This window comes from Cyanistes caeruleus, chromosome 21, assembly GCF_971803275.1.
Source record: "Cyanistes caeruleus chromosome 21, bCyaCae1.hap1.1, whole genome shotgun sequence".
NCBI lineage: Eukaryota > Metazoa > Chordata > Aves > Passeriformes > Paridae > Cyanistes > Cyanistes caeruleus.
In genome coordinates, this window is record NC_141721.1 from 10091055 (window position 1) to 10111580 (window position 20526).

At 50.1% G+C, this 20526-nt stretch overlaps 1 long non-coding RNA gene across 1 annotated transcript; it reads left to right on the plus strand.

Annotated features, from left to right (window-relative positions):
* Positions 1-5199: 5199 nt before the first annotated feature.
* On the plus strand, positions 5200-15671 carry LOC147649660 (uncharacterized). Its single transcript, XR_015278485.1, has 9 exons — positions 5200-5372; positions 5467-5700; positions 5993-8512; positions 8607-8840; positions 9133-11652; positions 11747-11980; positions 12273-14792; positions 14887-15120; positions 15413-15671. It is a non-coding gene; the product is annotated as an uncharacterized LOC147649660 (long non-coding RNA).
* The last annotated feature ends 4855 nt before the right edge of the window (positions 15672-20526 follow it).

Here is a 20526-nt window from a genome sequence, read left to right on the forward strand (position 1 = left end):
GCACATTTGCAAAGCTGTGGGTTGTTTCGGGAACAATGTTTGCAGGACTCTAAAAAGAGTATCAAAACCGCTCTGCCACACTCTCCGCTGCTGCTGCTGCCCCAAAAAGCACTGGCTGGCTTTGCTCACACAATCACAGTTGTGGTGGCATTTCTACCACACCACAGGACAGCGATGTTTTCCCTCTTCTCCTGGAAATACCTACAGCACTTGTGGGTAGCAAGGCAAACATGAGCCTCTTTTAGTGGCCCTTGAAATTGGACATGTGAAATGAGGTACACAAAGCCACAGGCCAGCTGAACCTGGCATCTCTGAATGGGTCTTTACATTCTTCCCAGGAAGATGAATGGCAATCACTATTTTGGCAGGGAGGAAAGTGCATCAGCTAGCAATTTGCTGTAGAAAATGTGCTTTCTGCTCCTCTCACAGCCAAAACTCCTACCCATTTCTTGGAAGTCCTTCTTAGATAAGGACCGTGTTCAACTGAGTGACAGTGAAGCCAAATGGCAATGCCGCAATCAATTGTCCTGTACACAATCTCCTTCATCCACGTGGAAGGTTACTCACGGGCACACAAGAGGACGGAAGCAACCCAAATGCATCGTTGGACATAATAAAGTCAGACGTGTTGAGGGATGAAGAAATCTTGCAGAGATATGGAAAGCTGCCCTGAAAACCCAGTTCGGGGAGAGCCTGAGCTCTTTTGTGCTTCTAGGCCTGAAGATGCTCAGCACCTTTCCCAGATGCTCAGTAGGCAGTAGGATTGTGCCTGAATCTGGCTCTGGAAATGCCAGTGCCTCAACTGAGAGCTGTGGCAATGATTTCCATTGCATGGAGAGGGGCCACAGTCCTGCAAGAGTCTTTCAGCAGACCAAACAGCAGCCTGGAGGGTGGGCAATGCTGCATCGGGACCACTGCATGCTCATCCTTCACCACAATGCAGAGCTGCCATGGATCACTTTTTCCATTTCTCCTGTTGGATATGTTTTGGAGAAGTTGTTCTAGGTGGCTTTGGATGGTGATCCAAGTAGGAAGCAGCCATTCGCCTGCTGTGATATCCTTACAACTAGTCCTAACTTCTCATTGCCTTTGGTTTGATTGGGGGTGTTTTATCTGTTTGTTTGATTGGTTTCTTTGGGTTGGTTTCTTTGTGTTTTTCTCTGTTTTGCTTGGAGTTTCTTTTCCTTTTTTAGAAATGACTGGTGAAGTTGGCACAACCAAACTCCAGAAAACGTAAAGCAGGCTTGACTTTCCAGAAATTGCTTTTGGCTGGCTTTAGCTGCATTCCCCAGGATCACGATCAGCAGTAGATATTTGCAGGTTTTGCTCTGCATCCTCAGCCTGCCCAGATGTTGTTCAGTGTTTCAGCAGTGGAGAAGACGATGGATATTTTGCTAAACCTCCTTTCAAACAACAAAACTTGGGTTAGCACGACAGAAAAGAAGAAAAGAAAATCTTCGCCAGTTAGAACAGAGCCAGAGTCCCACCATTTCCCCCTCCACTTTTCTTTCTTTTCTACATTTAGAGGTAAAGCTTCCATCTCCAAAAGCTTCCATCTCTCACTTCCCGATGTAGCCATTTGCTACCCTTTAGCCTTGACTGCCACGCATCGGACTGCTGTCCGTGTGGGGCTGGGGATGCTCAGCCTGGAAAGAGAAGGGGGCTGGCGAGGCCTCCCTGCAGCTCTAGGAAAGATGGGCACAGAGAGGAGAAGCCTTTCAACTGCAGGAGTGAGCTTGAAGTTGGATCTAATGAAGCTGCTCTTTTCCACTCCGGCTGCTGGGCCACTGGCCCAGGCTGTGCACAGAGGCTGGGGATGCTCCATCCTTGGCAACATCCAAGGCCAGCTGGGAGCGGGGCTCTGAGCAACCTATTCTAGGGGAAGATTGCTCCGCTTGGAGCAAGATGGTCCTTAGGGTCCCTTCCAAGCCCAAGCACCCAGGGATTCCATCATTCATTCTACGGTCTCCGTTGTCCACTTCAGCCTGGGCCTGAACTCCTGGCGGTGATGTCACAGTGCACGCTCCAGCTAGAACTTCCAGCATCCAGCAACGGCCACAACACAACCCTTGGCTCCTTGTGCCAGCACGCTCTTCATTCACCCTGCTCCAAGCCTACCCCTGTCACCTTGTTGCCACCTGCTCCCTGATTCCCCCAGCAGTCCCCAACGCTCCCCATCGCTTGGATTTTGCTCTCCATCCCTGCAGGATGTCTGCATTTGTTCCAAAAGAGGTATGGTACTATTCCACGGAGGCGGACACCCCGCAGCTGCCTGGCTGGGCTGGAGCTCTGTGGGACAGGGTGGGAAATTTTGCTACCTCTGCAGGCTGGCACAGACAGAGAGGAGGAGACGGACGTCGATACACAGACTGATAGAGAAGAAGCCATGGAAGTGGACGGAGAGGATACTGGAGAGCAAGAGATGGATGTGGATATGTACGAGACAGAGGAAGAGATGGAGGTGGAAACGAAAGATTCTATTGAAGAGATGGATATTGATCTAAAAGACAAGGAGGAAGACATGGTCTTGGGATGAAGACCGATGCCAGCAGCAGAACAGGCAGGTGCTCCCCACAGGCAGAGTGGGTCCCCTGCTGCCAGCCTGGGGCCGGGCTGGGCACTTCCTGCTCAGGGACACGCTAGCCCATGCACTGGATTCTGCTGGCCATCCCTGGCCTGGCCTGGGCTTGCTGTGGGCCACACAAGCCCTGTTCCAGTGCCTGGGCCACAGCCTCCAGCCAGGCTCCCTTCTGGCAGCAGAGTCCCACTGGGCCAGTGTCCCAGCCCGGCAGCACATGGAACACCCTTCCGTGCCTGACTGCACTGACCGTGCTACTTGTTTTTCCTTCCAGGACTTAGGGACATCACAGACACAGATGCCACCCTGCTGTACATACGTTTTACAGTTGTTGTGTTCAGGATAGAGGTTTTAGAGTTTGTTTAAGTTGTCTGTAATTACGTTTCATAGAGTTTTGTTAGAGCTGTTCTCAGGTAAATAGGTTCTATAGTTTGTTGTTGTTGTTGTTGTTACCAATATTCTTACAGTGTAAATATGTGGTGTAGTTCATTCTTGTTCCTTTTCTTCTACAGATAAACAGTCTTTGATTTTCACACCCCAGTTCTCCTTGCATTTTCTTCGGGCACATTTGCAAAGCTGTGGGTTGTTTCGGGAACAATGTTTGCAGGACTCTAAAAAGAGTATCAAAACCGCTCTGCCACACTCTCCGCTGCTGCTGCTGCCCCAAAAAGCACTGGCTGGCTTTGCTCACACAATCACAGTTGTGGTGGCATTTCTACCACACCACAGGACAGCGATGTTTTCCCTCTTCTCCTGGAAATACCTACAGCACTTGTGGGTAGCAAGGCAAACATGAGCCTCTTTTAGTGGCCCTTGAAATTGGACATGTGAAATGAGGTACACAAAGCCACAGGCCAGCTGAACCTGGCATCTCTGAATGGGTCTTTACATTCTTCCCAGGAAGATGAATGGCAATCACTATTTTGGCAGGGAGGAAAGTGCATCAGCTAGCAATTTGCTGTAGAAAATGTGCTTTCTGCTCCTCTCACAGCCAAAACTCCTACCCATTTCTTGGAAGTCCTTCTTAGATAAGGACCGTGTTCAACTGAGTGACAGTGAAGCCAAATGGCAATGCCGCAATCAATTGTCCTGTACACAATCTCCTTCATCCACGTGGAAGGTTACTCACGGGCACACAAGAGGACGGAAGCAACCCAAATGCATCGTTGGACATAATAAAGTCAGACGTGTTGAGGGATGAAGAAATCTTGCAGAGATATGGAAAGCTGCCCTGAAAACCCAGTTCGGGGAGAGCCTGAGCTCTTTTGTGCTTCTAGGCCTGAAGATGCTCAGCACCTTTCCCAGATGCTCAGTAGGCAGTAGGATTGTGCCTGAATCTGGCTCTGGAAATGCCAGTGCCTCAACTGAGAGCTGTGGCAATGATTTCCATTGCATGGAGAGGGGCCACAGTCCTGCAAGAGTCTTTCAGCAGACCAAACAGCAGCCTGGAGGGTGGGCAATGCTGCATCGGGACCACTGCATGCTCATCCTTCACCACAATGCAGAGCTGCCATGGATCACTTTTTCCATTTCTCCTGTTGGATATGTTTTGGAGAAGTTGTTCTAGGTGGCTTTGGATGGTGATCCAAGTAGGAAGCAGCCATTCGCCTGCTGTGATATCCTTACAACTAGTCCTAACTTCTCATTGCCTTTGGTTTGATTGGGGGTGTTTTATCTGTTTGTTTGATTGGTTTCTTTGGGTTGGTTTCTTTGTGTTTTTCTCTGTTTTGCTTGGAGTTTCTTTTCCTTTTTTAGAAATGACTGGTGAAGTTGGCACAACCAAACTCCAGAAAACGTAAAGCAGGCTTGACTTTCCAGAAATTGCTTTTGGCTGGCTTTAGCTGCATTCCCCAGGATCACGATCAGCAGTAGATATTTGCAGGTTTTGCTCTGCATCCTCAGCCTGCCCAGATGTTGTTCAGTGTTTCAGCAGTGGAGAAGACGATGGATATTTTGCTAAACCTCCTTTCAAACAACAAAACTTGGGTTAGCACGACAGAAAAGAAGAAAAGAAAATCTTCGCCAGTTAGAACAGAGCCAGAGTCCCACCATTTCCCCCTCCACTTTTCTTTCTTTTCTACATTTAGAGGTAAAGCTTCCATCTCCAAAAGCTTCCATCTCTCACTTCCCGATGTAGCCATTTGCTACCCTTTAGCCTTGACTGCCACGCATCGGACTGCTGTCCGTGTGGGGCTGGGGATGCTCAGCCTGGAAAGAGAAGGGGGCTGGCGAGGCCTCCCTGCAGCTCTAGGAAAGATGGGCACAGAGAGGAGAAGCCTTTCAACTGCAGGAGTGAGCTTGAAGTTGGATCTAATGAAGCTGCTCTTTTCCACTCCGGCTGCTGGGCCACTGGCCCAGGCTGTGCACAGAGGCTGGGGATGCTCCATCCTTGGCAACATCCAAGGCCAGCTGGGAGCGGGGCTCTGAGCAACCTATTCTAGGGGAAGATTGCTCCGCTTGGAGCAAGATGGTCCTTAGGGTCCCTTCCAAGCCCAAGCGCCCAGGGATTCCATCATTCATTCTACGGTCTCCGTTGTCCACTTCAGCCTGGGCCTGAACTCCTGGCGGTGATGTCACAGTGCACGCTCCAGCTAGAACTTCCAGCATCCAGCAACGGCCACAACACAACCCTTGGCTCCTTGTGCCAGCACGCTCTTCATTCACCCTGCTCCAAGCCTACCCCTGTCACCTTGTTGCCACCTGCTCCCTGATTCCCCCAGCAGTCCCCAAGGCTCCCCATCGCTTGGATTTTGCTCTCCATCCCTGCAGGATGTCTGCATTTGTTCCAAAAGAGGTATGGTACTATTCCACGGAGGCGGACACCCCGCAGCTGCCTGGCTGGGCTGGAGCTCTGTGGGACAGGGTGGGAAATTTTGCTACCTCTGCAGGCTGGCACAGACAGAGAGGAGGAGACGGACGTCGATACACAGACTGATAGAGAAGAAGCCATGGAAGTGGACGGAGAGGATACTGGAGAGCAAGAGATGGATGTGGATATGTACGAGACAGAGGAAGAGATGGAGGTGGAAACGAAAGATTCTATTGAAGAGATGGATATTGATCTAAAAGACAAGGAGGAAGACATGGTCTTGGGATGAAGACCGATGCCAGCAGCAGAACAGGCAGGTGCTCCCCACAGGCAGAGTGGGTCCCCTGCTGCCAGCCTGGGGCCGGGCTGGGCACTTCCTGCTCAGGGACACGCTAGCCCATGCACTGGATTCTGCTGGCCATCCCTGGCCTGGCCTGGGCTTGCTGTGGGCCACACAAGCCCTGTTCCAGTGCCTGGGCCACAGCCTCCAGCCAGGCTCCCTTCTGGCAGCAGAGTCCCACTGGGCCAGTGTCCCAGCCCGGCAGCACATGGAACACCCTTCCGTGCCTGACTGCACTGACCGTGCTACTTGTTTTTCCTTCCAGGACTTAGGGACATCACAGACACAGATGCCACCCTGCTGTACATACGTTTTACAGTTGTTGTGTTCAGGATAGAGGTTTTAGAGTTTGTTTAAGTTGTCTGTAATTACGTTTCATAGAGTTTTGTTAGAGCTGTTCTCAGGTAAATAGGTTCTATAGTTTGTTGTTGTTGTTGTTGTTACCAATATTCTTACAGTGTAAATATGTGGTGTAGTTCATTCTTGTTCCTTTTCTTCTACAGATAAACAGTGTTTGATTTTCACACCCCAGTTCTCTTTGCATTTTCTTCGGGCACATTTGCAAAGCTGTGGGTTGTTTCGGGAACAATGTTTGCAGGACTCTAAAAAGAGTATCAAAACCGCTCTGCCACACTCTCCGCTGCTGCTGCTGCCCCAAAAAGCACTGGCTGGCTTTGCTCACACAATCACAGTTGTGGTGGCATTTCTACCACACCACAGGACAGCGATGTTTTCCCTCTTCTCCTGGAAATACCTACAGCACTTGTGGGTAGCAAGGCAAACATGAGCCTCTTTTAGTGGCCCTTGAAATTGGACATGTGAAATGAGGTACACAAAGCCACAGGCCAGCTGAACCTGGCATCTCTGAATGGGTCTTTACATTCTTCCCAGGAAGATGAATGGCAATCACTATTTTGGCAGGGAGGAAAGTGCATCAGCTAGCAATTTGCTGTAGAAAATGTGCTTTCTGCTCCTCTCACAGCCAAAACTCCTACCCATTTCTTGGAAGTCCTTCTTAGATAAGGACCGTGTTCAACTGAGTGACAGTGAAGCCAAATGGCAATGCCGCAATCAATTGTCCTGTACACAATCTCCTTCATCCACGTGGAAGGTTACTCACGGGCACACAAGAGGACGGAAGCAACCCAAATGCATCGTTGGACATAATAAAGTCAGACGTGTTGAGGGATGAAGAAATCTTGCAGAGATATGGAAAGCTGCCCTGAAAACCCAGTTCGGGGAGAGCCTGAGCTCTTTTGTGCTTCTAGGCCTGAAGATGCTCAGCACCTTTCCCAGATGCTCAGTAGGCAGTAGGATTGTGCCTGAATCTGGCTCTGGAAATGCCAGTGCCTCAACTGAGAGCTGTGGCAATGATTTCCATTGCATGGAGAGGGGCCACAGTCCTGCAAGAGTCTTTCAGCAGACCAAACAGCAGCCTGGAGGGTGGGCAATGCTGCATCGGGACCACTGCATGCTCATCCTTCACCACAATGCAGAGCTGCCATGGATCACTTTTTCCATTTCTCCTGTTGGATATGTTTTGGAGAAGTTGTTCTAGGTGGCTTTGGATGGTGATCCAAGTAGGAAGCAGCCATTCGCCTGCTGTGATATCCTTACAACTAGTCCTAACTTCTCATTGCCTTTGGTTTGATTGGGGGTGTTTTATCTGTTTGTTTGATTGGTTTCTTTGGGTTGGTTTCTTTGTGTTTTTCTCTGTTTTGCTTGGAGTTTCTTTTCCTTTTTTAGAAATGACTGGTGAAGTTGGCACAACCAAACTCCAGAAAACGTAAAGCAGGCTTGACTTTCCAGAAATTGCTTTTGGCTGGCTTTAGCTGCATTCCCCAGGATCACGATCAGCAGTAGATATTTGCAGGTTTTGCTCTGCATCCTCAGCCTGCCCAGATGTTGTTCAGTGTTTCAGCAGTGGAGAAGACGATGGATATTTTGCTAAACCTCCTTTCAAACAACAAAACTTGGGTTAGCACGACAGAAAAGAAGAAAAGAAAATCTTCGCCAGTTAGAACAGAGCCAGAGTCCCACCATTTCCCCCTCCACTTTTCTTTCTTTTCTACATTTAGAGGTAAAGCTTCCATCTCCAAAAGCTTCCATCTCTCACTTCCCGATGTAGCCATTTGCTACCCTTTAGCCTTGACTGCCACGCATCGGACTGCTGTCCGTGTGGGGCTGGGGATGCTCAGCCTGGAAAGAGAAGGGGGCTGGCGAGGCCTCCCTGCAGCTCTAGGAAAGATGGGCACAGAGAGGAGAAGCCTTTCAACTGCAGGAGTGAGCTTGAAGTTGGATCTAATGAAGCTGCTCTTTTCCACTCCGGCTGCTGGGCCACTGGCCCAGGCTGTGCACAGAGGCTGGGGATGCTCCATCCTTGGCAACATCCAAGGCCAGCTGGGAGCGGGGCTCTGAGCAACCTATTCTAGGGGAAGATTGCTCCGCTTGGAGCAAGATGGTCCTTAGGGTCCCTTCCAAGCCCAAGCACCCAGGGATTCCATCATTCATTCTACGGTCTCCGTTGTCCACTTCAGCCTGGGCCTGAACTCCTGGCGGTGATGTCACAGTGCACGCTCCAGCTAGAACTTCCAGCATCCAGCAACGGCCACAACACAACCCTTGGCTCCTTGTGCCAGCACGCTCTTCATTCACCCTGCTCCAAGCCTACCCCTGTCACCTTGTTGCCACCTGCTCCCTGATTCCCCCAGCAGTCCCCAAGGCTCCCCATCGCTTGGATTTTGCTCTCCATCCCTGCAGGATGTCTGCATTTGTTCCAAAAGAGGTATGGTACTATTCCACGGAGGCGGACACCCCGCAGCTGCCTGGCTGGGCTGGAGCTCTGTGGGACAGGGTGGGAAATTTTGCTACCTCTGCAGGCTGGCACAGACAGAGAGGAGGAGACGGACGTCGATACACAGACTGATAGAGAAGAAGCCATGGAAGTGGACGGAGAGGATACTGGAGAGCAAGAGATGGATGTGGATATGTACGAGACAGAGGAAGAGATGGAGGTGGAAACGAAAGATTCTATTGAAGAGATGGATATTGATCTAAAAGACAAGGAGGAAGACATGGTCTTGGGATGAAGACCGATGCCAGCAGCAGAACAGGCAGGTGCTCCCCACAGGCAGAGTGGGTCCCCTGCTGCCAGCCTGGGGCCGGGCTGGGCACTTCCTGCTCAGGGACACGCTAGCCCATGCACTGGATTCTGCTGGCCATCCCTGGCCTGGCCTGGGCTTGCTGTGGGCCACACAAGCCCTGTTCCAGTGCCTGGGCCACAGCCTCCAGCCAGGCTCCCTTCTGGCAGCAGAGTCCCACTGGGCCAGTGTCCCAGCCCGGCAGCACATGGAACACCCTTCCGTGCCTGACTGCACTGACCGTGCTACTTGTTTTTCCTTCCAGGACTTAGGGACATCACAGACACAGATGCCACCCTGCTGTACATACGTTTTACAGTTGTTGTGTTCAGGATAGAGGTTTTAGAGTTTGTTTAAGTTGTCTGTAATTACGTTTCATAGAGTTTTGTTAGAGCTGTTCTCAGGTAAATAGGTTCTATAGTTTGTTGTTGTTGTTGTTGTTACCAATATTCTTACAGTGTAAATATGTGGTGTAGTTCATTCTTGTTCCTTTTCTTCTACAGATAAACAGTCTTTGATTTTCACACCCCAGTTCTCTTTGCATTTTCTTCGGGCACATTTGCAAAGCTGTGGGTTGTTTCGGGAACAATGTTTGCAGGACTCTAAAAAGAGTATCAAAACCGCTCTGCCACACTCTCCGCTGCTGCTGCTGCCCCAAAAAGCACTGGCTGGCTTTGCTCACACAATCACAGTTGTGGTGGCATTTCTACCACACCACAGGACAGCGATGTTTTCCCTCTTCTCCTGGAAATACCTACAGCACTTGTGGGTAGCAAGGCAAACATGAGCCTCTTTTAGTGGCCCTTGAAATTGGACATGTGAAATGAGGTACACAAAGCCACAGGCCAGCTGAACCTGGCATCTCTGAATGGGTCTTTACATTCTTCCCAGGAAGATGAATGGCAATCACTATTTTGGCAGGGAGGAAAGTGCATCAGCTAGCAATTTGCTGTAGAAAATGTGCTTTCTGCTCCTCTCACAGCCAAAACTCCTACCCATTTCTTGGAAGTCCTTCTTAGATAAGGACCGTGTTCAACTGAGTGACAGTGAAGCCAAATGGCAATGCCGCAATCAATTGTCCTGTACACAATCTCCTTCATCCACGTGGAAGGTTACTCACGGGCACACAAGAGGACGGAAGAAACCCAAATGCATCGTTGGACATAATAAAGTCAGACGTGTTGAGGGATGAAGAAATCTTGCAGAGATATGGAAAGCTGCCCTGAAAACCCAGTTCGGGGAGAGCCTGAGCTCTTTTGTGCTTCTAGGCCTGAAGATGCTCAGCACCTTTCCCAGATGCTCAGTAGGCAGTAGGATTGTGCCTGAATCTGGCTCTGGAAATGCCAGTGCCTCAACTGAGAGCTGTGGCAATGATTTCCATTGCATGGAGAGGGGCCACAGTCCTGCAAGAGTCTTTCAGCAGACCAAACAGCAGCCTGGAGGGTGGGCAATGCTGCATCGGGACCACTGCATGCTCATCCTTCACCACAATGCAGAGCTGCCATGGATCACTTTTTCCATTTCTCCTGTTGGATATGTTTTGGAGAAGTTGTTCTAGGTGGCTTTGGATGGTGATCCAAGTAGGAAGCAGCCATTCGCCTGCTGTGATATCCTTACAACTAGTCCTAACTTCTCATTGCCTTTGGTTTGATTGGGGGTGTTTTATCTGTTTGTTTGATTGGTTTCTTTGGGTTGGTTTCTTTGTGTTTTTCTCTGTTTTGCTTGGAGTTTCTTTTCCTTTTTTAGAAATGACTGGTGAAGTTGGCACAACCAAACTCCAGAAAACGTAAAGCAGGCTTGACTTTCCAGAAATTGCTTTTGGCTGGCTTTAGCTGCATTCCCCAGGATCACGATCAGCAGTAGATATTTGCAGGTTTTGCTCTGCATCCTCAGCCTGCCCAGATGTTGTTCAGTGTTTCAGCAGTGGAGAAGACGATGGATATTTTGCTAAACCTCCTTTCAAACAACAAAACTTGGGTTAGCACGACAGAAAAGAAGAAAAGAAAATCTTCGCCAGTTAGAACAGAGCCAGAGTCCCACCATTTCCCCCTCCACTTTTCTTTCTTTTCTACATTTAGAGGTAAAGCTTCCATCTCCAAAAGCTTCCATCTCTCACTTCCCGATGTAGCCATTTGCTACCCTTTAGCCTTGACTGCCACGCATCGGACTGCTGTCCGTGTGGGGCTGGGGATGCTCAGCCTGGAAAGAGAAGGGGGCTGGCGAGGCCTCCCTGCAGCTCTAGGAAAGATGGGCACAGAGAGGAGAAGCCTTTCAACTGCAGGAGTGAGCTTGAAGTTGGATCTAATGAAGCTGCTCTTTTCCACTCCGGCTGCTGGGCCACTGGCCCAGGCTGTGCACAGAGGCTGGGGATGCTCCATCCTTGGCAACATCCAAGGCCAGCTGGGAGCGGGGCTCTGAGCAACCTATTCTAGGGGAAGATTGCTCCGCTTGGAGCAAGATGGTCCTTAGGGTCCCTTCCAAGCCCAAGCACCCAGGGATTCCATCATTCATTCTACGGTCTCCGTTGTCCACTTCAGCCTGGGCCTGAACTCCTGGCGGTGATGTCACAGTGCACGCTCCAGCTAGAACTTCCAGCATCCAGCAACGGCCACAACACAACCCTTGGCTCCTTGTGCCAGCACGCTCTTCATTCACCCTGCTCCAAGCCTACCCCTGTCACCTTGTTGCCACCTGCTCCCTGATTCCCCCAGCAGTCCCCAACGCTCCCCATCGCTTGGATTTTGCTCTCCATCCCTGCAGGATGTCTGCATTTGTTCCAAAAGAGGTATGGTACTATTCCACGGAGGCGGACACCCCGCAGCTGCCTGGCTGGGCTGGAGCTCTGTGGGACAGGGTGGGAAATTTTGCTACCTCTGCAGGCTGGCACAGACAGAGAGGAGGAGACGGACGTCGATACACAGACTGATAGAGAAGAAGCCATGGAAGTGGACGGAGAGGATACTGGAGAGCAAGAGATGGATGTGGATATGTACGAGACAGAGGAAGAGATGGAGGTGGAAACGAAAGATTCTATTGAAGAGATGGATATTGATCTAAAAGACAAGGAGGAAGACATGGTCTTGGGATGAAGACCGATGCCAGCAGCAGAACAGGCAGGTGCTCCCCACAGGCAGAGTGGGTCCCCTGCTGCCAGCCTGGGGCCGGGCTGGGCACTTCCTGCTCAGGGACACGCTAGCCCATGCACTGGATTCTGCTGGCCATCCCTGGCCTGGCCTGGGCTTGCTGTGGGCCACACAAGCCCTGTTCCAGTGCCTGGGCCACAGCCTCCAGCCAGGCTCCCTTCTGGCAGCAGAGTCCCACTGGGCCAGTGTCCCAGCCCGGCAGCACATGGAACACCCTTCCGTGCCTGACTGCACTGACCGTGCTACTTGTTTTTCCTTCCAGGACTTAGGGACATCACAGACACAGATGCCACCCTGCTGTACATACGTTTTACAGTTGTTGTGTTCAGGATAGAGGTTTTAGAGTTTGTTTAAGTTGTCTGTAATTACGTTTCATAGAGTTTTGTTAGAGCTGTTCTCAGGTAAATAGGTTCTATAGTTTGTTGTTGTTGTTGTTGTTACCAATATTCTTACAGTGTAAATATGTGGTGTAGTTCATTCTTGTTCCTTTTCTTCTACAGATAAACAGTGTTTGATTTTCACACCCCAGTTCTCTTTGCATTTTCTTCGGGCACATTTGCAAAGCTGTGGGTTGTTTCGGGAACAATGTTTGCAGGACTCTAAAAAGAGTATCAAAACCGCTCTGCCACACTCTCCGCTGCTGCTGCTGCCCCAAAAAGCACTGGCTGGCTTTGCTCACACAATCACAGTTGTGGTGGCATTTCTACCACACCACAGGACAGCGATGTTTTCCCTCTTCTCCTGGAAATACCTACAGCACTTGTGGGTAGCAAGGCAAACATGAGCCTCTTTTAGTGGCCCTTGAAATTGGACATGTGAAATGAGGTACACAAAGCCACAGGCCAGCTGAACCTGGCATCTCTGAATGGGTCTTTACATTCTTCCCAGGAAGATGAATGGCAATCACTATTTTGGCAGGGAGGAAAGTGCATCAGCTAGCAATTTGCTGTAGAAAATGTGCTTTCTGCTCCTCTCACAGCCAAAACTCCTACCCATTTCTTGGAAGTCCTTCTTAGATAAGGACCGTGTTCAACTGAGTGACAGTGAAGCCAAATGGCAATGCCGCAATCAATTGTCCTGTACACAATCTCCTTCATCCACGTGGAAGGTTACTCACGGGCACACAAGAGGACGGAAGCAACCCAAATGCATCGTTGGACATAATAAAGTCAGACGTGTTGAGGGATGAAGAAATCTTGCAGAGATATGGAAAGCTGCCCTGAAAACCCAGTTCGGGGAGAGCCTGAGCTCTTTTGTGCTTCTAGGCCTGAAGATGCTCAGCACCTTTCCCAGATGCTCAGTAGGCAGTAGGATTGTGCCTGAATCTGGCTCTGGAAATGCCAGTGCCTCAACTGAGAGCTGTGGCAATGATTTCCATTGCATGGAGAGGGGCCACAGTCCTGCAAGAGTCTTTCAGCAGACCAAACAGCAGCCTGGAGGGTGGGCAATGCTGCATCGGGACCACTGCATGCTCATCCTTCACCACAATGCAGAGCTGCCATGGATCACTTTTTCCATTTCTCCTGTTGGATATGTTTTGGAGAAGTTGTTCTAGGTGGCTTTGGATGGTGATCCAAGTAGGAAGCAGCCATTCGCCTGCTGTGATATCCTTACAACTAGTCCTAACTTCTCATTGCCTTTGGTTTGATTGGGGGTGTTTTATCTGTTTGTTTGATTGGTTTCTTTGGGTTGGTTTCTTTGTGTTTTTCTCTGTTTTGCTTGGAGTTTCTTTTCCTTTTTTAGAAATGACTGGTGAAGTTGGCACAACCAAACTCCAGAAAACGTAAAGCAGGCTTGACTTTCCAGAAATTGCTTTTGGCTGGCTTTAGCTGCATTCCCCAGGATCACGATCAGCAGTAGATATTTGCAGGTTTTGCTCTGCATCCTCAGCCTGCCCAGATGTTGTTCAGTGTTTCAGCAGTGGAGAAGACGATGGATATTTTGCTAAACCTCCTTTCAAACAACAAAACTTGGGTTAGCACGACAGAAAAGAAGAAAAGAAAATCTTCGCCAGTTAGAACAGAGCCAGAGTCCCACCATTTCCCCCTCCACTTTTCTTTCTTTTCTACATTTAGAGGTAAAGCTTCCATCTCCAAAAGCTTCCATCTCTCACTTCCCGATGTAGCCATTTGCTACCCTTTAGCCTTGACTGCCACGCATCGGACTGCTGTCCGTGTGGGGCTGGGGATGCTCAGCCTGGAAAGAGAAGGGGGCTGGCGAGGCCTCCCTGCAGCTCTAGGAAAGATGGGCACAGAGAGGAGAAGCCTTTCAACTGCAGGAGTGAGCTTGAAGTTGGATCTAATGAAGCTGCTCTTTTCCACTCCGGCTGCTGGGCCACTGGCCCAGGCTGTGCACAGAGGCTGGGGATGCTCCATCCTTGGCAACATCCAAGGCCAGCTGGGAGCGGGGCTCTGAGCAACCTATTCTAGGGGAAGATTGCTCCGCTTGGAGCAAGATGGTCCTTAGGGTCCCTTCCAAGCCCAAGCACCCAGGGATTCCATCATTCATTCTACGGTCTCCGTTGTCCACTTCAGCCTGGGCCTGAACTCCTGGCGGTGATGTCACAGTGCACGCTCCAGCTAGAACTTCCAGCATCCAGCAACGGCCACAACACAACCCTTGGCTCCTTGTGCCAGCACGCTCTTCATTCACCCTGCTCCAAGCCTACCCCTGTCACCTTGTTGCCACCTGCTCCCTGATTCCCCCAGCAGTCCCCAACGCTCCCCATCGCTTGGATTTTGCTCTCCATCCCTGCAGGATGTCTGCATTTGTTCCAAAAGAGGTATGGTACTATTCCACGGAGGCGGACACCCCGCAGCTGCCTGGCTGGGCTGGAGCTCTGTGGGACAGGGTGGGAAATTTTGCTACCTCTGCAGGCTGGCACAGACAGAGAGGAGGAGACGGACGTCGATACACAGACTGATAGAGAAGAAGCCATGGAAGTGGACGGAGAGGATACTGGAGAGCAAGAGATGGATGTGGATATGTACGAGACAGAGGAAGAGATGGAGGTGGAAACGAAAGATTCTATTGAAGAGATGGATATTGATCTAAAAGACAAGGAGGAAGACATGGTCTTGGGATGAAGACCGATGCCAGCAGCAGAACAGGCAGGTGCTCCCCACAGGCAGAGTGGGTCCCCTGCTGCCAGCCTGGGGCCGGGCTGGGCACTTCCTGCTCAGGGACACGCTAGCCCATGCACTGGATTCTGCTGGCCATCCCTGGCCTGGCCTGGGCTTGCTGTGGGCCACACAAGCCCTGTTCCAGTGCCTGGGCCACAGCCTCCAGCCAGGCTCCCTTCTGGCAGCAGAGTCCCACTGGGCCAGTGTCCCAGCCCGGCAGCACATGGAACACCCTTCCGTGCCTGACTGCACTGACCGTGCTACTTGTTTTTCCTTCCAGGACTTAGGGACATCACAGACACAGATGCCACCCTGCTGTACATACGTTTTACAGTTGTTGTGTTCAGGATAGAGGTTTTAGAGTTTGTTTAAGTTGTCTGTAATTACGTTTCATAGAGTTTTGTTAGAGCTGTTCTCAGGTAAATAGGTTCTATAGTTTGTTGTTGTTGTTGTTGTTACCAATATTCTTACAGTGTAAATATGTGGTGTAGTTCATTCTTGTTCCTTTTCTTCTACAGATAAACAGTGTTTGATTTTCACACCCCAGTTCTCTTTGCATTTTCTTCGGGCACATTTGCAAAGCTGTGGGTTGTTTCGGGAACAATGTTTGCAGGACTCTAAAAAGAGTATCAAAACCGCTCTGCCACACTCTCCGCTGCTGCTGCTGCCCCAAAAAGCACTGGCTGGCTTTGCTCACACAATCACAGTTGTGGTGGCATTTCTACCACACCACAGGACAGCGATGTTTTCCCTCTTCTCCTGGAAATACCTACAGCACTTGTGGGTAGCAAGGCAAACATGAGCCTCTTTTAGTGGCCCTTGAAATTGGACATGTGAAATGAGGTACACAAAGCCACAGGCCAGCTGAACCTGGCATCTCTGAATGGGTCTTTACATTCTTCCCAGGAAGATGAATGGCAATCACTATTTTGGCAGGGAGGAAAGTGCATCAGCTAGCAATTTGCTGTAGAAAATGTGCTTTCTGCTCCTCTCACAGCCAAAACTCCTACCCATTTCTTGGAAGTCCTTCTTAGATAAGGACCGTGTTCAACTGAGTGACAGTGAAGCCAAATGGCAATGCCGCAATCAATTGTCCTGTACACAATCTCCTTCATCCACGTGGAAGGTTACTCACGGGCACACAAGAGGACGGAAGCAACCCAAATGCATCGTTGGACATAATAAAGTCAGACGTGTTGAGGGATGAAGAAATCTTGCAGAGATATGGAAAGCTGCCCTGAAAACCCAGTTCGGGGAGAGCCTGAGCTCTTTTGTGCTTCTAGGCCTGAAGATGCTCAGCACCTTTCCCAGATGCTCAGTAGGCAGTAGGATTGTGCCTGAATCTGGCTCTGGAAATGCCAGTGCCTCAACTGAGAGCTGTGGCAATGATTTCCATTGCATGGAGAGGGGCCACAGTCCTGCAAGAGTCTTTCAGCAGACCAAACAGCAGCCTGGAGGGTGGGCAATGCTGCATCGGGACCACTGCATGCTCATCCTTCACCACAATGCAGAGCTGCCATGGATCACTTTTTCCATTTCTCCTGTTGGATATGTTTTGGAGAAGTTGTTCTAGGTGGCTTTGGATGGTGATCCAAGTAGGAAGCAGCCATTCGCCTGCTGTGATATCCTTACAACTAGTCCTAACTTCTCATTGCCTTTGGTTTGATTGGGGGTGTTTTATCTGTTTGTTTGATTGGTTTCTTTGGGTTGGTTTCTTTGTGTTTTTCTCTGTTTTGCTTGGAGTTTCTTTTCCTTTTTTAGAAATGACTGGTGAAGTTGGCACAACCAAACTCCAGAAAACGTAAAGCAGGCTTGACTTTCCAGAAATTGCTTTTGGCTGGCTTTAGCTGCATTCCCCAGGATCACGATCAGCAGTAGATATTTGCAGGTTTTGCTCTGCATCCTCAGCCTGCCCAGATGTTGTTCAGTGTTTCAGCAGTGGAGAAGACGATGGATATTTTGCTAAACCTCCTTTCAAACAACAAAACTTGGGTTAGCACGACAGAAAAGAAGAAAAGAAAATCTTCGCCAGTTAGAACAGAGCCAGAGTCCCACCATTTCCCCCTCCACTTTTCTTTCTTTTCTACATTTAGAGGTAAAGCTTCCATCTCCAAAAGCTTCCATCTCTCACTTCCCGATGTAGCCATTTGCTACCCTTTAGCCTTGACTGCCACGCATCGGACTGCTGTCCGTGTGGGGCTGGGGATGCTCAGCCTGGAAAGAGAAGGGGGCTGGCGAGGCCTCCCTGCAGCTCTAGGAAAGATGGGCACAGAGAGGAGAAGCCTTTCAACTGCAGGAGTGAGCTTGAAGTTGGATCTAATGAAGCTGCTCTTTTCCACTCCGGCTGCTGGGCCACTGGCCCAGGCTGTGCACAGAGGCTGGGGATGCTCCATCCTTGGCAACATCCAAGGCCAGCTGGGAGCGGGGCTCTGAGCAACCTATTCTAGGGGAAGATTGCTCCGCTTGGAGCAAGATGGTCCTTAGGGTCCCTTCCAAGCCCAAGCACCCAGGGATTCCATCATTCATTCTACGGTCTCCGTTGTCCACTTCAGCCTGGGCCTGAACTCCTGGCGGTGATGTCACAGTGCACGCTCCAGCTAGAACTTCCAGCATCCAGCAACGGCCACAACACAACCCTTGGCTCCTTGTGCCAGCACGCTCTTCATTCACCCTGCTCCAAGCCTACCCCTGTCACCTTGTTGCCACCTGCTCCCTGATTCCCCCAGCAGTCCCCAAGGCTCCCCATCGCTTGGATTTTGCTCTCCATCCCTGCAGGATGTCTGCATTTGTTCCAAAAGAGGTATGGTACTATTCCACGGAGGCGGACACCCCGCAGCTGCCTGGCTGGGCTGGAGCTCTGTGGGACAGGGTGGGAAATTTTGCTACCTCTGCAGGCTGGCACAGACAGAGAGGAGGAGACGGACGTCGATACACAGACTGATAGAGAAGAAGCCATGGAAGTGGACGGAGAGGATACTGGAGAGCAAGAGATGGATGTGGATATGTATGAGACAGAGGAAGAGATGGAGGTGGAAACGAAAGATTCTATTGAAGAGATGGATATTGATCTAAAAGACAAGGAGGAAGACATGGTCTTGGGATGAAGACCGATGCCAGCAGCAGAACAGGCAGGTGCTCCCCACAGGCAGAGTGGGTCCCCTGCTGCCAGCCTGGGGCCGGGCTGGGCACTTCCTGCTCAGGGACACGCTAGCCCATGCACTGGATTCTGCTGGCCATCCCTGGCCTGGCCTGGGCTTGCTGTGGGCCACACAAGCCCTGTTCCAGTGCCTGGGCCACAGCCTCCAGCCAGGCTCCCTTCTGGCAGCAGAGTCCCACTGGGCCAGTGTCCCAGCCCGGCAGCACATGGAACACCCTTCCGTGCCTGACTGCACTGACCGTGCTACTTGTTTTTCCTTCCAGGACTTAGGGACATCACAGACACAGATGCCACCCTGCTGTACATACGTTTTACAGTTGTTGTGTTCAGGATAGAGGTTTTAGAGTTTGTTTAAGTTGTCTGTAATTACGTTTCATAGAGTTTTGTTAGAGCTGTTCTCAGGTAAATAGGTTCTATAGTTTGTTGTTGTTGTTGTTGTTACCAATATTCTTACAGTGTAAATATGTGGTGTAGTTCATTCTTGTTCCTTTTCTTCTACAGATAAACAGTGTTTGATTTTCACACCCCAGTTCTCTTTGCATTTTCTTCGGGCACATTTGCAAAGCTGTGGGTTGTTTCGGGAACAATGTTTGCAGGACTCTAAAAAGAGTATCAAAACCGCTCTGCCACACTCTCCGCTGCTGCTGCTGCCCCAAAAAGCACTGGCTGGCTTTGCTCACACAATCACAGTTGTGGTGGCATTTCTACCACACCACAGGACAGCGATGTTTTCCCTCTTCTCCTGGAAATACCTACAGCACTTGTGGGTAGCAAGGCAAACATGAGCCTCTTTTAGTGGCCCTTGAAATTGGACATGTGAAATGAGGTACACAAAGCCACAGGCCAGCTGAACCTGGCATCTCTGAATGGGTCTTTACATTCTTCCCAGGAAGATGAATGGCAATCACTATTTTGGCAGGGAGGAAAGTGCATCAGCTAGCAATTTGCTGTAGAAAATGTGCTTTCTGCTCCTCTCACAGCCAAAACTCCTACCCATTTCTTGGAAGTCCTTCTTAGATAAGGACCGTGTTCAACTGAGTGACAGTGAAGCCAAATGGCAATGCCGCAATCAATTGTCCTGTACACAATCTCCTTCATCCACGTGGAAGGTTACTCACGGGCACACAAGAGGACGGAAGCAACCCAAATGCATCGTTGGACATAATAAAGTCAGACGTGTTGAGGGATGAAGAAATCTTGCAGAGATATGGAAAGCTGCCCTGAAAACCCAGTTCGGGGAGAGCCTGAGCTCTTTTGTGCTTCTAGGCCTGAAGATGCTCAGCACCTTTCCCAGATGCTCAGTAGGCAGTAGGATTGTGCCTGAATCTGGCTCTGGAAATGCCAGTGCCTCAACTGAGAGCTGTGGCAATGATTTCCATTGCATGGAGAGGGGCCACAGTCCTGCAAGAGTCTTTCAGCAGACCAAACAGCAGCCTGGAAGGTGGGCAATGCTGCATCGGGACAACTGCATGCTCATCCTTCACCACAATGCAGAGCTGCCATGGATCACTTTTTCCATTTCTCCTGTTGGATATGTTTTGGAGAAGTTGTTCTAGGTGGCTTTGGATGGTGATCCAAGTAGGAAGCAGCCATTCGCCTGCTGTGATATCCTTACAACTAGTCCTAACTTCTCATTGCCTTTGGTTTGATTGGGGGTGTTTTATCTGTTTGTTTGATTGGTTTCTTTGGGTTGGTTTCTTTGTGTTTTTCTCTGTTTTGCTTGGAGTTTCTTTTCCTTTTTTAGAAATGACTGGTGAAGTTGGCACAACCAAACTCCAGAAAACGTAAAGCAGGCTTGACTTTCCAGAAATTGCTTTTGGCTGGCTTTAGCTGCATTCCCCAGGATCACGATCAGCAGTAGATATTTGCAGGTTTTGCTCTGCATCCTCAGCCTGCCCAGATGTTGTTCAGTGTTTCAGCAGTGGAGAAGACGATGGATATTTTGCTAAACCTCCTTTCAAACAACAAAACTTGGGTTAGCACGACAGAAAAGAAGAAAAGAAAATCTTCGCCAGTTAGAACAGAGCCAGAGTCCCACCATTTCCCCCTCCACTTTTCTTTCTTTTCTACATTTAGAGGTAAAGCTTCCATCTCCAAAAGCTTCCATCTCTCACTTCCCGATGTAGCCATTTGCTACCCTTTAGCCTTGACTGCCACGCATCGGACTGCTGTCCGTGTGGGGCTGGGGATGCTCAGCCTGGAAAGAGAAGGGGGCTGGCGAGGCCTCCCTGCAGCTC